Genomic DNA, 16,024 nt, shown 5'->3' with positions numbered 1-16,024 from the left:
AATATTCAAACATTTGAAAATGCCAATTTATCGGTTAAAAAAGATTAAATAATCTGTTCATACTGACTGTGGAACACTTTGAAAAATGTATTTTTTGTTCCAAGGAACATATTTTTTTGGATGACAATCATCAAACATTTAAAACAAATTCTTATTTCACCATGCAGAACATAACACAGATGAAGATTACAATGAAAGAAGGGATTTGAGTAAAACACAGTTCCAGCAAAATGAGGAATAAAAAGAACGAATGCAATCACATGGAAGAACATATATGATAAAAGGGAAGAATTATACTGAAATCAATAAATAACAATAATTAAATTCACATGCACAAAAATTCCAAGTGGAAGAAGAATGATACGAAGGTAAAATGAGAGTAATTCAAACAGTTAATACACTGGTTAAAATGACGGAACAATGGAACAGGAATAAAAAATTACATTTAAACCAGTTAATTCAACAAGGATGATGACCAAAATCATTTCGATAAACATTTTAAAAAAATTTCAATGCACCTGACAAGATCTGAACCCCATCCTTCCTGTGTAAGGAATGGACGATAACCGTTATACTATGGCAACATTCTGATTGCTTTACCATTTTTAAAGCTGTAGTGTCATGTTAAAATCCGAAATATTTTTTCGTTGGTTACTTGCAAAGAAGGGCTCACCAGTGTGGGTTACTGCAGGGTGTGATACCTTGGATCTTAACCTACATCACTGTATAAATGGTTTCACAAAGCCAATTCCACTGCTGGTAACCTCTCTTTGTTAATGCTGTTGACAAACACACAAAACAGCAAGAAGCCATTCCAGCTTCTGGTGCTATTAGTTCCATGGTAGGGGAGAGAAAGGGTGATAAGTAAGATTAGAAGGCAAGTCAAGTTCATGTTTTGTCCAACCATCCTGATTTAGGGTTTCTTACAGCACTTTAAGCAAATGCTGGGATGGTTCCTTCAACACGACTATGGTTGATCACATGTGATCTCCTTGTTAAACATATCTGCATGTGTATGGCTTAAGTTCTTTCTTGTATCACACTGAGAAATCCCATATCATAGTAGGACTTACTATCTTGGAAGTGGGAGAAAAAATTTTTTGTTGAAGTATTCGGCCTTAGAGGTCTGATGTGGATGTGACTTATAAAAGTAATTAAAACTCTGAACCATGGTTTTTGTGGTTGCTGGGCAAATTGGCGACAGTATGGATAACATTTAGCTCAAAGCTGTGGAAGTGGGATAGGACAGGATCAAGTTGTGTTCAATTAACATGAGAAAGGTTTTGTAAAAGATTTTACTTCATAATTTGTGTAACACAACGGTTTTAAAAATATATTAATAATCTATGTTTATTTTTATATTACACAAGGTGAACCTCTAACTCTTGGCAACATTTTGGAGATATTTTCTGAGTACTTTGATATAAAAGAGGAAAATGAAATAATAACGTAATTATGATTTATTCATTTTGTTTCACCAATTATGCCTGTTTCTGTGAAAATAGGCTTCACAAAAGTGAAAGATCCCGTAATACGTAAGCCTAGTCAGGGAAGTTTGTTATTGTATAGAGCCAAAGAATACCTTTGAGGTAAGGAGTATTGTCGCTGGGCAGGTAGTTGGGCAGAAGTAGTTGGTGGAGGGAATTGATAGAGGCATTTCATCTAGTGCAAACGCGGTGAGCGGGAATGTGAGGAATAAACTGCAAGATTTTTAACACACAGCCAGACATATTATGTGGTTGTAAATGGGGACAGTACATTGTCATTAAGAAGAATTAATATTCAAGAAGAGTACTGTGGGCCCAAACTTTTGTTATATGGAGTGACAATAAAGAAAAGCTTGCTGTCATACACTGTCGACGAATGATGCCTTACACTGCGCCAGTAGCAACTCAACATAAAATCTGACCAGTTTCATCTTTCAATTGTACAAAGCTAGCCAGTTTAGTAGTTTTTCATAGGCTAATTGAATAACAGTGTTTAATAAAGAAACTGTTATAGTGTAAATGAATTTTACCTCAATCACTTATCTAATGGTGTCCTATAACTATCATTGACTACCAGTCAGAGACTAGTAAAATGTTGAAAGTGATGAGCTTATCTGATTTCAGTAACTAAGACAAAGAAATTCAATTTACAAAAATTTTGTTGCTTGTCAGAACAACTAGTTACCAAGGAAGGGAAGGCTGCCAGGTCATATGAGGCAGCATATAAGAATCCTTCACCATTCGAAGAGACAGCTGTGTGAGAATGGCCATATTTTTGCAGCTTGATACGCTTCATGTGCCAAGCATCCGCCCTGATACCACCCACTCTGGCCAGAGGCTCTCCCCATGTGTGCCACCCAGCCACAGCAAGGGCCGTCTGGCACAGTGGCTGTTGCTGGGAGTTCCAATGCTCCAAGAAGACAAGCAACCACTCCTTGGCATACATGGGGAGGGAACAGCTCAGGTATCAGTAGTGTGATCCCTGTGTTGTCAGGAGGCTCGGCCATATGGGTACATAACAGCCCCACCACATGGATTAGCTACACATGCTGGTGACCTAGCAGGGCGGAAGGGGGCTACAGCGGGGATGGGAGAGGGGAAGGTAGGGGAGAGAGGAATCCACACTGTAGGTGCTAGGGAGGGAGTTCTTCCCAATATAGCTCACACTAAAAGCACGAAATTTTGAAGTGGAGGTCAAACCTCAAGTGGGGACAGAAATGCCAAAATGGTGAAAGAACAGGCAAATGGAACAAAATTGCAACCAATACAGGAAACCAGGGGAATAGCCACGTCGACATAAATCAGAACACCAGGAGAGCGGAAGGTGGTGGCAATGGAGCGGGATAGGGAAGGTGGGGGCAGGGAGAAGGAAATGCAGCTAAGGAATGAAGAATGAGTTGCAATAGCTTGGGACCCCGTGTGTGCCACGCACGAACTCATGAAAGAACTGTGAGGTGGAAGCAGACAAAGATATGCCTGCCATAATATTAGACGGCTCCTTCTTGAATACAGCCTACAAATTATGCTACCTTGGATTACCAGTATCACAAGACCTTTCTCTAAATGAGAAAATAAATGCGAGAATTGGTAATGCGTCCAACACTTTCAGGGAAGCTCCGCACAAGAGTATGGCAAAAGAAACACCTTACAGCAACCACAATAATGCTCCTCTACCAAGCACGTGTGCTGCATGCATACCCTCTTGTATGGTGCTGAGACCTGGACAGCATATGCCAAACAAGATAGTAAGCTCAGCAGTTTTCATCTGCAGTACATCTGAAATATTACAGGCATGACATGGAGGGACTAAGTGACAAGTGAGATGGTCATGATTACTGTGAATCTACCAAGTACCACTGCCGCTCTCTAGGAACATCACCTGTGACGGCTAGGATACTTACACCATATGGACCACTCCTATATTTCCTGACACACACTACTTAGTGACTGATATAGCACACGCCATGTAAGTCCTGCTTTGTGCTTTAAAGACCGCGTCAAGTGCAATATGAACACCTTTAACACTGACTTCAACAAACGGGAGGAGCTTGCCGAAGACCGCAGTTGATGGAGGAAACTCATCAAGCATAGCACCTGGCTCAACAGCACACTTAGTGTGCAGACAAGTGCCTCTGACGAACCCCTCTTTTACTTTGGTGTGCACCAAGCAGGCTCTCACATTTACCAAAGAAAGTTCCTTTATGATGCTACTTTAATCTCCCGTTAGAAGTACAGGCCACTGATGATGATGCAATAAGATAAAGGAAAAAATAAATTTTCTTGAGACCAAGAAGCTTATTTTCAAGAATTAGCATGGTTTTAGAAAGAATAACTTGTGTAGACCTCCGCTTCCCCCTTTTCTCACACTATATACTATGAACTATGGATGAAGGGCAACAGGCAGATTCCATATTTCTAGATGTTTGGATTTCTGGAAAGTGTTTAACATTGTACCCCATTGCAGGTTGTTAAAGAAGGCAGGAGCATATGGAATAGTTTCACAGATATGCGAGCAGCTCGAAGACTTCTTAAATTATACAACCCAGTATGTTGTTTTTGACAGCAAGTTTTCACCAGAGGCAAGGGTACAGTCAGGAGTGCACCAGGGAAGTGTGATAGAATCACTATTATTCTCTAGATACATAAATGATTTGTTGGACAGGGCTGACAGCAATCTGCAGTTGTTTGTTGATGATGCTGTGGAGTACAGTAAGGTGTCAAAGTTGAGTGACTATATGAGCATATAAGACAACTTAGACAAAATTTCTAGTTGGTGTGATGAATGGCAGCTAGTTCTAAATGTAGAAAAATCTAAGTTAATACGGATCAGTAGGAAATACGAACCCATAATGTGTGGACACAGCATTAGTTATATCCTGCTCGACACAGTCACATTCTTTAAATATCTGGGCATAATGTTGCAAAGGAATACGAAATGAAACAAGCATGTGATGATTGTGGTAGGAAAGGCAAATGGTTGACTTTGGCTCACTAGGAGAAATTTTGGTAAGTGTGGTTTATCTGTAAAGGAGATCGCATAAAGAATGCTAGTGCAACCTATTCTTGAGTACTGCTAGAGTGTTTGGGATCTGCACCAGGTCGGTTTAAAGGAAGAAATCAAAGCAATTCAGAGGCAGGCTGCTAAATTTGTTACCGACAGATGCGAAAATTACCGAACTGTCAGTTTAATAAGCCACGGCTGCAAAATACTAACACGAATTGTTTACAGACGAATGGAAAAACTGGTAGAAGCTGACCTCGGGGGACATCACTTCGATTCCGTAGAAATATTGGAACACGTGAGGCAATACTGATCCTATGACTTATCTTAGAAGCTAGATTAAGAAAAGACAAACCTACGTTTCTAGCATTTGTAGACTTAGAGAAAGCTTTTGATAATATTTACTGGCATACTCTCTTTCAAATTCTGAAGGTGGCAGGGGTAAAATACAGGGAGCAAAAGGCTATTTACAATTTGTACAGAAACCAGATGGCAGTTATAAGAATCGAGGGACATGAAAGGGAAGCAGTGGTTGGGAAGGGAGTGAGACAGGGTTGTAGCTTCTCCCCGATGCTATTCAATCTGTATATTGAGCAAGCAGTAAAGGAAACAAAAGAAAAATTCGGAGTAGGTATTAAAATCCATGGTGGAGAAGAAATAAAAACTTTGAGGTTCGCCGATGACATTGTAATTCTATCAGAGACAACAAAGGACTTGGAAGAGCAGTTGAATGGAATGGACAGTGTCTTGAAAGGAGGATATAAGATGAACATCATCAACAAAAGCAAAACAAGGATAATGGAATGTAGTCGAATTAAGTCAGGTGATGCTGAGGGTATTAGATTAGGAAATGAGACACTTGAAGTAGTAGATGAGTTTTGCTATTTGGACAGCAAAATAAGTGAGGATTGTCGAAGTAGAGAGCATATAAAATGTAGACTGGTGATGCAAGGAAAGAGTTTCTGAAGAAGAGAAATTTGTTAACATCGAGTATAGATTTAAGTGTCAGGAAGTCGTTTCTGAAAGTATTTGTATGGAGTGTAGCCATGTATGGAAGTGAAACATGGACGATAAATACTTTAGACAAGAAGAGAATAGAAGCTTTCGAAATGTGGTGCTACAGAAGAATGCTGAAGATTAGATGGGTAGATCACATAACTAATGAGGAGGTATTGAATAGAATTGGGGAGAAGAGGAGTTTGTGGCACAACTTGACCAGAAGAAGGGACCGGCTTGTAGGACATGTTCTGAGCCATCAAGGGATCACCAATTTAGTACTGGAGGGAAGCGTGGAGGGTGAAAATCGTTGAGGGAGACCAAGAGGTGAATACACTACGCAGATTCAGAAGGATGTAGGTTGCAGTAAGTACTGGGAGATGAAGCTTGCACAGGATAGAGTACCATGGAGAGCTGCTTCAAACCAGTCTCAGGACTGAAGACAACAACAACATGAAAATTACCACAATAAGTATTCCAATGAAGGCCAAAGCAACCACATGTGAAGATCGCATTGCTTTGTGCACTAACTCACACTTCAAAAATATTAACAAAAATAATATAGTGATGCATTAGAACAAGACTGAAAAACTGAAGCCAATTTAGCTGAAGACTAATTTGGGTTCTGTGAGGGCAGCAACACAAGGAAGCTATCCTATGGCTTCACAATGCAACTGAAGGAAGTTTCACGTTCAACAGAAAAATTTAACTGGATTCTGTATACCTCAGGAAAACATTCAACACTTATCTGAAACAAACTAATGGAAATCCTAAAGTGATTAAACTAGACTAAAGATACAGAAAAATAATAAAGATACTATACAAAGAACAAATGGTGGTGATAAAGATAAGAAATGCCCAAAAAGAAGACATAATCCCAAAATTTGCTAGAGTAGAATGCTGTTCCTATCCGTATTCAACATCCACATAGAATACGCATCAAACAAGTGCAAAGAATTTGTATAGGTATCATAATAAATGCAGAAAGACTTAAAGATACTTAGATTTGCAGATGACTTAGTTAAGATAGCTCTATATGAAAAATTTGCTAACGAGATTAGAAGTTACGGACATAATACTAAGAAATGAGTACAAAATGAAAATTGGCTCAAAATGGGGACATTTAGTCAAAGAGGATCACTGAGCAACGTATCCGAGTGAAGGTGTGGAGCATCTGTGCTTTGGACAGTCAGTTTGTGCTTACCAACGCAACAGAAATGTGGCTTTCTGTACTGTGCGGTCATGAATAATGTTTAAAACAGTAATACTTGTGTTTGTATGTTATGGGTGTGTTACTTTCCACTACACAGAGAAAGACATCCACACTGGTGACTGTGACTGCAGTGGTTGCAGAGTTATTTGAAAAATACAATTTCTCATTACTTTATTGTGCATTAACAATGGACAAAATTTACTGTGATCACTGTTTCTCACAGCTCTACTGCTCTGAATTCATCATCAGTGGCTACGGTCCAGTGTTCTCATTGGCTTCACCAAACAACAGTGCGGAATATTGTACAAGAAGCTTGACGAACATTGCCTTGTAAGAGACAATGACTGTAACTCAGAATGCCCACCATTGGAGCCTTTATTAGTAAACCTGCATGCTGACCCTATGTTGACCAGCTTCGAGGACAACTCGTGTTTGGTTTTTATGCAAACGGATATGGTACCAACAGTGTCTTCCATGTCTACTGCTACACCATCGCTGACATTCAACACAACTGTTTTGTACAAACAACCATTGTGCAATGTTGTCGCCATGTTCCCAGAGTCAATCATGGCACAAACGATTTCAGTTCAGGCAGTGCAGCTACTTCTCAACCTCACAGGACAATGTAAAACTACACCAAAATATAAACTCCCACTTTTCTGGCCTTATAAAATGACATTATGCTTAGTGATGGCCAAGTGTGAATTCCCTTTGCTAGGCATTGTGAATGATAACTCAGAATTTGTGATGTAGATATGCCACCTTACCGAACATGTAGGAATAATCAATAACATTATTCCATTACCACTGGTACACAACAAGTATGATGCAACAAAAACAGCACTACTACAACTAATTGTACACACCCCTGAGCAAGAGATATGACACGTGATTTATGATGAGCAACACACTGCAGGATGTCCTTCACTACTGTGGCATCGATAATGTTTGCTTGTGGACTCTGCTTATATGTTGGACCCAACATTAGCGATTGTCGAACTCCCACCTCGCCTAGAGCTCACAATGATTGTTGGTTGGTTGGTTGGTTGGTTGGTTGGTTGGTTGGTTGGTTGGTTGGTTGTTTGAGGTTAAAGGGACCAAACAGCAAGGTCATCAGTCCCTTGTTTCAAATAGACTCCATTCTGCTAACGGGACATCTCAGAAAAGTCGGAACAATAAAACGGAAAAAGGGGAAACGTAAAAGGGCAGTCACGTTGTCAGTAGTAAAAACAAATGAGGGAAGTTGGCAAGAGAACGAACCCAACACTATGCTGAAGCAGCATAGGCAAGACCACCTGTGACTTAAAAGGTACAACTGCTATAATGCAGAAAGTACGTATGGGAATAAAAAAACTAACCAAGCCTTAAAAAGAAGGGGTAAAAACAGAGTAAAAGGGAAAGAAAAGAGGAGTCCGGTCAGGGAGGTGAATCGGGAATCTCTGAACACTGCCTACAGTGGGAGACACCCAAACACTCACCGCCCTGCCCCAACACTAGAGGGAGATTAAAAACTTTAAAACTGAGAATAAAAACCACTCTCCCGGAGGAAACCTAGAACCAGAGAGACCATCCGGGAATCGTCAGCCAACATCAAAGGTAAAGTGTGGGGGAGTCTGTACTTAGCACGCAGAGCCAAAAGAAGGGGGCATTCAACCAAAATGTGGGCCACTGACTGGAAGGCTCCACAACCACATAGCGGGGGTTGCTCATCACGCAAAAGGAAACCATGGGTCAGCCTGGTATGGCCAATGCGGAGACGACACAGTGTGGTCGAGTCCTTGCGGGAGAGGCGAAAGGAAGAACGCCATGGGCCTGGATTCACCTTAATGGCACGAAGTTTATTAGACAGTGGAGTAGCCTCCCAAGAATTGGCCCATGACTGTGCAAAGTGGGATTTGATGTGAAGCCGTAAATCCGCTGCAGGAGGGGTTACAGAAAACGGGGGGTAAGTAACTGCTCCCCCAGCCAAACGATCAGCGAGCTCATTACCCGGGATACCCACATGGCCCGGGACCCATAGGAAGTCAATGGAACAAGCAGCACGGTGTAGATCAGCGAGATGGTCATGGATGGCAGAGACCAAGGGATGGCGCGAAAAACACCGGTCAATAGCAAGAAGGCCACTCATCGAGTCCGTACATAACAAGACGCGGTTGTGTTGGGATTGTTTAATAAAGGTAAGGGCCCGGGAAATTGCCATCAATTCCGCAGTAAACACCCCACATGAGGGTGGCAGTAGATGATTTTCCGTTCCAACAAAGGACGTGAAGGCATACCCCACATGATCAGCAGATTTAGAGCCATCAGTGTAAAAAACAACAGCATCCCGAAACTCCCATAAAATTTGGCGGAAAAAGGAACGGAACACCACTGGGGGGATGGAATCTCTCGGACCGCGGCGGAGATCCATCCGAATTCGAGGCCGAGGAACTAACCAAGGAGGGGTGGAGGGGAGGGAGCGAGGAAGACAGGACAAAGAAGGAAGCCGAAAATCACGGTTAAGAGACGCAAGGCGCAGTCCAACCGGTAAACCCGCCCGAGGGCGGGAGTCAGGCGGGCGACGTCCATGGTCTGGGAATAGGATAGAATAGGAAGGATGAGCGGGAGAAGAACGGATAGTAAGGGCATAAGACACCAGAAGCTGGGACCGCCGAACAGAAAGGGGGGGGATCCCAGCTTCAACCAGGAGACTATCAACAGGGCTAGTAGGGAAGGCACCGGTGGCCAAACGGATACCACGATGGTGGACCGGATCCAGCACGTGCAGCGTGGAAGGAGCAGCTGAACCATAAACTTGACAACCATAGTCCAAACGTGACAGAACTAGAGCACGATAAAGACGGAGGAGGAGGGAACGGTCCGCACCCCAAGAGGAGTGGGCAAGGAAGCGAAGGACATTGAGTTTACGGAAACATCCTACCTTCAGGAGTCTGATATGGGGCAGCCAAGTGAGCTTGTTGTCGAAAAGAAGACCTAGGAAATGAAACTGTGGAACCACAGGCAATCTTTGTGCAGCGAGATAGAGCTCTGGATCAGGGTGGACCGTAGTACGGCGACAGAAGTGGACCACCCGCGATTTTAAAGGAGAGAATTGAAACCCGTGTGAAAGGATCCATGCAGAGGCACGCCGTATAGCCACCTGGAGCTGCCATTCTGCAGATGGCATCGAGGAGGAACTAACCCAAATGCAGAAATCATCCACATACAGGGCAGGGGCGACCAAGGGACCGACAGAGGCCACAAGTCCATCGATAGCAATGAGGAAAAGAAGGACACTCAAGACAGAACCCTGTGGGATGCCCGTCTCCTGGGTCCGTGGAGAACTAAAAGCAGTACCAACTCAAACTCTGAATGACCGATGGATCAGGAACTGGCGGATAAAAATCGGGAGTGGGCCCCGAAGACCCCACTGATGAAGGGTTAGTAAGATGTGATGGCGCCAGGCCGTGTCATAGGCCTTGCGAAGGTCAAAAAACACTGCAACCAAATGGCGGCGCTGGGAAAAAGCCTGCCGAACTGCGGATTCCAAGCGAAGTAAATGATCGATTGGAGATCGTCCCTCTCGAAAGCCACACTGGTAAGGGGACAATAGATCTCGAGATTCGAGGACCCAAGTGAGCCGACGGGCTACCAGCCGTTCAAGTAACTTACAACCAACATTGGTCAAACTAATTGGCCGATAGCTGTCAACAGATAGGGGGTTCTGACCAGGCTTAAGGACAGGAACCACAATGCTATCCCTCCACTGAGAAGGGAAGTCACCCTGGAGCCAGATACGGTTAAACACCCGAAGAAGATGGTGCCGTTGTGGAGCACTGAGATGTTGAAGCAGTTGGTTATGAATGGAATCTGGGCCAGGGGCCGTATCGTGAGAAGAAGATAGAGCAGAAAGAAATTCCCATTCAGTGAAAGGTTCGTTGTAAGATTCTGACTCACAAGTGGTGAAACATAAGGTGACAGTTGGACACTATAGACCGGCAGCACACCCGTGGATATTTTGACTGATAAGGTGACAGCTTCAGCCTGCTGTTTTTGATGAAGGAAAGCAGCTGGATAGGAGGCCGACGCTGACGCCACTGCAAAATGGGTCGCAAGATGTTCTGCGAGAACTAATGGGTCCGTACAAATGCCATCTGGAAGGTGAAGGCCTGGGAGGGTGGACTGCCGACGGCAACCTTGGAGAGAGCGAAGTGTAGCCCATACCCGTGACAGAGGGACAGTGGAACCAAGGGAAGAAACGAATCGTTCCCAACATATCCGCTTGCTCTGTTTGATTAAATAACGGGCTTTAGCGCGAAGGCGCTTAAAGGTAGAAAGGCTGGCTACAGTTTGGTGCCTCTTAAAGTGTTGCAAAGCTCGACGGCGATCACGGATGGCAATGGCCGTACTCCACCACGGGACTTGCCGACGACGAAATTGTCCAGATGAGCGCGGGACAGCAAGGTTAGCAGCGCGAACAATCGCGTCAGACACGTCACGTAGGACGTCATCAATACAATCCGACAAAGAGGGAGAAAACTCGACCTGTGCAGTATATAGAGGCCAATCGGCGCGGTGGAAAGACCAACGAGGTAACCTCTCCATCGGGGAGCGGGAAGGGAGCGTGATAATCAACGGGAAATGGTCACTATCACAAAGGTCGTCGTGTGGCGACCAGTGTAATGAAGGGAGGAGAGAGGGAGAAGAAAGAGAAAGATCAATGGCAGAAAAGGTACCATGACCAGCACTGAAATGAGTAGGGGAGCCATCATTAAGAAGGCACAGGTCGTGGTCTGCAATAAATTCGTCTATAAGAAGACCTCGTCTAGATGGAAAGGCACTGCCCCACAAAGGATGATGAGCATTAAAATCCCCAAGGAGGAGGAAGTTGCTGAAGAAGGGTGGTTAAGGCAGCAGGTGTAAGAGTCCTGTCAGGAGGGAGATAAAGATTGCATACTGTGACTGCAGAGTCTAAGTGGACCCTAACAGCAACCGCTTCCAATGTAGTTTGGAGAGGAATCCACGTGCTAGCAATGTCTGTACGGACCAACGTACAAACGCCACCAGAAGCCCGCAAGGGTCCGACCCGATTTCGACAGAAAACACGGAACCCACGGAGGGTCGGTGAGTGAGCACCAGTAAAATGAGATTCCTGGAGAACCACACAAGCTGCTGAGTAGGACGAAAGAAGGGATTTCAATTCCGGAAGGTGACGATAGTAGCCATTACAATTCCATTGGAGAACCACAGAACGATGGTTTAAATGAGGGCTGAACACGCTAAATCCAGTCACACAGCCGGGTCCCCACCCGTCACCGACAAGGAGGGGGCGACATCCATAAATGACAGGTCAGAATCCGGTTGTGAAGTCGGGGAAGGGACCTCCGGTGACACCAGAGGCTCTTTGTCCCGGGACTTATGTTTCTTCTTCTTTTCAGGCTGAGATCGAGGAGGGCTGTGTGGCATAATGGAGCCAGCTGCAGCAAGATCAGGAACAGAAAGAGACCGGGCGACCTGGGGGCCGATAGACCGCGGCTCTCGCGGTCGCCGCGCTGCAGCAGACCTTTGACCTGGAAGGTGCCGGGAAGGGGCATCCCGGGAGAGGCGCCCTTGACCGGCAGACGCCGAAGGAGTGGGACACTTCTCCGGCTGGGGAGGGGGAGCAGCGCCCAGAGGAGAAGGTGTGGGAGCCGCAGGGGAGGGGGGAAGGAGAGGGGTCCGGGATGGGGGTAAGGAAGGGGGAGGAAGGGATGAAGATGTAACCAAGGCGTAACTAGATGTCATGGACACAGGGTGCAATCGTGCATATTTCTTACGGGCCTCTGTGTAGCTTAAGCGATCAAGGGACTTATACTCCTGTATCTTTTTTTCTTTCTTATAGACTGGGCAATCTGCTGAACGTGGAGAATGACTACCATGACAATTTACACATACAGGAGGGGGAACACAGGGACTCCCCTCATGGAGTGGACGTCCACAGTCACCACAGAGAGGGTCCTGGGAACAGCGAGAAGACATGTGGCCAAAACGCAAGCACTTAAAACACCGCATAGGAGGTGGGATGTACGGCTTCACATCACAGCGATAGACCATAATCTTAACTTTCTCAGGAAGGGTATCCCCTTCAAAGGCCAGGATAAAGGCACCAGTGTCAATACGATTATCTTTAGGACCCTTCTGAACACGCCGAACAAGGTGAACACCCCGCCGTCCGAGATTGTCCCGAAGTTCCTCATCAGTTTGGAGGATGAGGTCTCTGTGAAAAATCACACCTTGTGCCATATTTAGAGACTGGTGAGGGGTAATGGACACGGGAATTGTGCCAAGATGGGTACAGGCACGAAGGGCTGCAGATTGGGCAGCCGAAGCAGTTTTTATCAGCAACGAACCCGACTGCATCTTGCTCAGGGAGTCCACTTCGCCGAACTTTTCTTCAATGTGTTCCACAAAGAATAAAGGTTTGACACTGGTGAAAGTATCTCCATCAGTCCTGGTGCAAACTAGATAACGGGGGAAAGGTTTTGCCCCTAGACGACGGGCCTGACCCTCCTCCCAGGGGGTAGCCACGGAAGGGAAGGCCGAAGGGGCAAGAGAAGCAGCACTTGAGGAATCAGTACCACGCAGAGAGACGGCCGCAGAAGAGCGGCCAGAGTTTTGGACCCGTATGCGTTTCATCGGCATAGCGTCCGCCCTGATACCACCCACTCCGATCAGGGGCTCTCCTCACGGGCGCCACCCAGCCACAGCAAGGGCCGTCTGGCACGGCGGCCATTGCCGGGAGTTCCGATGCTCCAGGATGACGAGCAACCACTCCAAGGCATGCATGAGGAGGTCACAGCTCAGGTATCAGAAGTTTGATCCCTTTGTGTTCAGGGGGCTCAACCAAAAGGGTACATAGCGACCCCACCACACGGGCTGGCTACCGTGCTGGCTATGCACCCTAGCATCAGACAACGACGTAAAAGAAAAGGTGGAATGTACTAGGAGGGCACACGTCAGAGACACTAGGTAAGGTGCTCTTCCCCAAATGGCTCACACTACGGAAGAGAAATTTTGGAATGGAGGTCAAACCCCAGAGGGGGACCAAGGAATGCCAAAAGGAGGAGATGATTACGCAACAAAGCCGGAATGTAAAACCAACAGAACCAGGAGGATAGCGGGGGCCAACATAAGCAAGGACACCAATAGAGGGAGAGGAGAGGGCGAGGGGAAAGGGGTATGGAGGGGAAAGGAGGGGAAGGGAAAGGAAATCCAGCCCGGGAGAGAAAGAAGGCTGCAATGGCTCGGGGCCCCGTGCTCGCCACGCACGTATCCACAAACGAGTTGTGGACCCCCTGGGGGGCACAATGATTGTGCACAAAGTGAATCTGTTAAACAAAAATCTCACCCTAGAAGACAGGTTTTATTTAGTGATACAGCACAGGAGCACATCAATTCAGGTACCACTACCGCCACGACCCAACCAGACAGCGAAGCTGACGTAATGGGGCCCCTCTCCAAGCACTGAATGCTGATTGCACATGGCACCACACCACCTGCACCAAACGCTGTGCCAGCTGATTCCCATTCACTGTAGCCAGTGCAGTATGATGTAGCTGCTTGCAACTGCCAGCAGCCTTACTGTTACAACAAATGACAAACATGAACCATGTTGGGTGCACTGGCCCCCGCCACATCACCAAGTCGCTCCCTTCTACAAAAAAGTCATCCTCCAAAGGATGCTTGTATCTCTTTGACCATCCCATAGATTTACACTACTTCACTGACACGGGTTCAGATGCGTGCACAGTGCCTCGTCAGATATTTGAACCACACACTGAAAACTTCAGACCACAGCTGCACACAGCTAATGATAACAATATCCATGAGAACTGCACTGTGGACCTAGTCATACAACTTATGGATAGGCTATGTTGTCCTTTGACTTTCCGTTGCCAACATGGCTGAACTCGTCATAGTGGCTGACTTCCTTTGCAAATTCATCCTTTCACCTTACTTCTACCATGGTGCTTTGTTCACACAGCAGTCCATCTTAGGTCTTTTTGCCCCAACATCACCACAGGCCATGAACCAATCCTCGTGCCTGCCTTTGAATTGCACCATGGCCTTGGTCGGTTGGTTTAATGATTAGAGAGACTGAACTATGAGGTCATCAGTCCCTCCTACCTGGAACAGGCAATTAAAGAAAACCACCCACCAAAGACATACCTAGTGCGCAAAACTCGAGGAAAGATAATCCTAAGGTTCTAATATCAACACAGCCTAGGGAAGGGAATAAGAAAGACGAGAAGGGGGAAAGAAAAAAAGGCACGCAAGGTGCCCCATCCAGGGAGCAGCCAGAGACCCCCAAGGCAGAAAGTGAAATGGAGGCCATACTCCCTGCCACTTACCAGATCTCCGCACCCAACAATACCCGGAAAAACTAGTGACACAAACAAGGCAAGAGAAGCACATGAAAACTGAGGAAAAGTACCAAGTCAAACAGAACATGTGAGAAGGGGGAAGAAGAGCAAAAGGGTGGGTAGTGCAGCACTGGGGTGGACCACGAAGCCCAGACAGCCACTGCCCATTTGGGGCAGAGGAGGCAACAGGGCATCCTGCCAAACTCTCATTGGGCCAATGTGGCTGACGCACTCTGCCTTAGAGAGGGTGGCAAGAAAAAAACTCTTTACGAATGAACCATAAAACTAGGTCAGCCACTGAGGCATTGTCTGCTAACACAACTGGCAGTGGGTCAGGAAGATTAAGAATGCGCTGCAAGGTGGCTAGGTTAGGACAGAACAGCAAAATGTTGACCACCATCAAACGGACACTGAAACGACAATGGGGTGGATCCTCGCAATGGAGGAGATTACCACGAGTCAGCTAAGTTTGGCCAATGCGGAGCCAGCAAATAATGATAGCTTAACTGTGAGAGACCCACATGGAGGACCTCCACAAATTTGTCATCTCCTTTACCACCCGTAGTTTGTTCAGCAAAGTCAAAGTACACCATTCTGTATTCCAAATCCTTACAATCTGATGGCATAAAACTGACTGAAGATTTGATTCCAGATACCAATCTCAAGAGGCGGCTTGCTGGTAGCCAACTGGGCCAGCCTGTCAGTGAATTCATTCCCCAGGATCCCCACGTGACTCAGGGTCAACACACAGACCACTGAGCGGGCTCACAGTTCAAGAGCAAAAAGAGAATCCTGGATGGTCAGGGATGGCCAGGGTAAAACTTTTCATGAGTTTGTAAACTTATCAAACAGTTGCTAAGATGAGGAAGGACTCACTGGTGCAGGAACAGATATAATCCAGAGGGCGAGAGATGGTTAGCCACTCTGCACTGAAAAGACTGCAGCC

At 45.8% G+C, this 16,024-nt stretch overlaps 1 protein-coding gene across 2 annotated transcripts in view; it reads right to left on the bottom strand.

Annotated features, from left to right (window-relative positions):
• LOC124605429 (COP9 signalosome complex subunit 1) overlaps positions 1 to 16,024 on the bottom strand; it is a 96,436-nt gene that overhangs the window by 67,875 nt on the left and 12,537 nt on the right. The window lies entirely within an intron of this gene.

Source organism: Schistocerca americana, chromosome 3, assembly GCF_021461395.2.
Source record: "Schistocerca americana isolate TAMUIC-IGC-003095 chromosome 3, iqSchAmer2.1, whole genome shotgun sequence".
NCBI lineage: Eukaryota > Metazoa > Arthropoda > Insecta > Orthoptera > Acrididae > Schistocerca > Schistocerca americana.
Note: the sequence above shows the minus strand (reverse complement) of the source record. Positions and strands in the feature narration are given on the sequence as shown.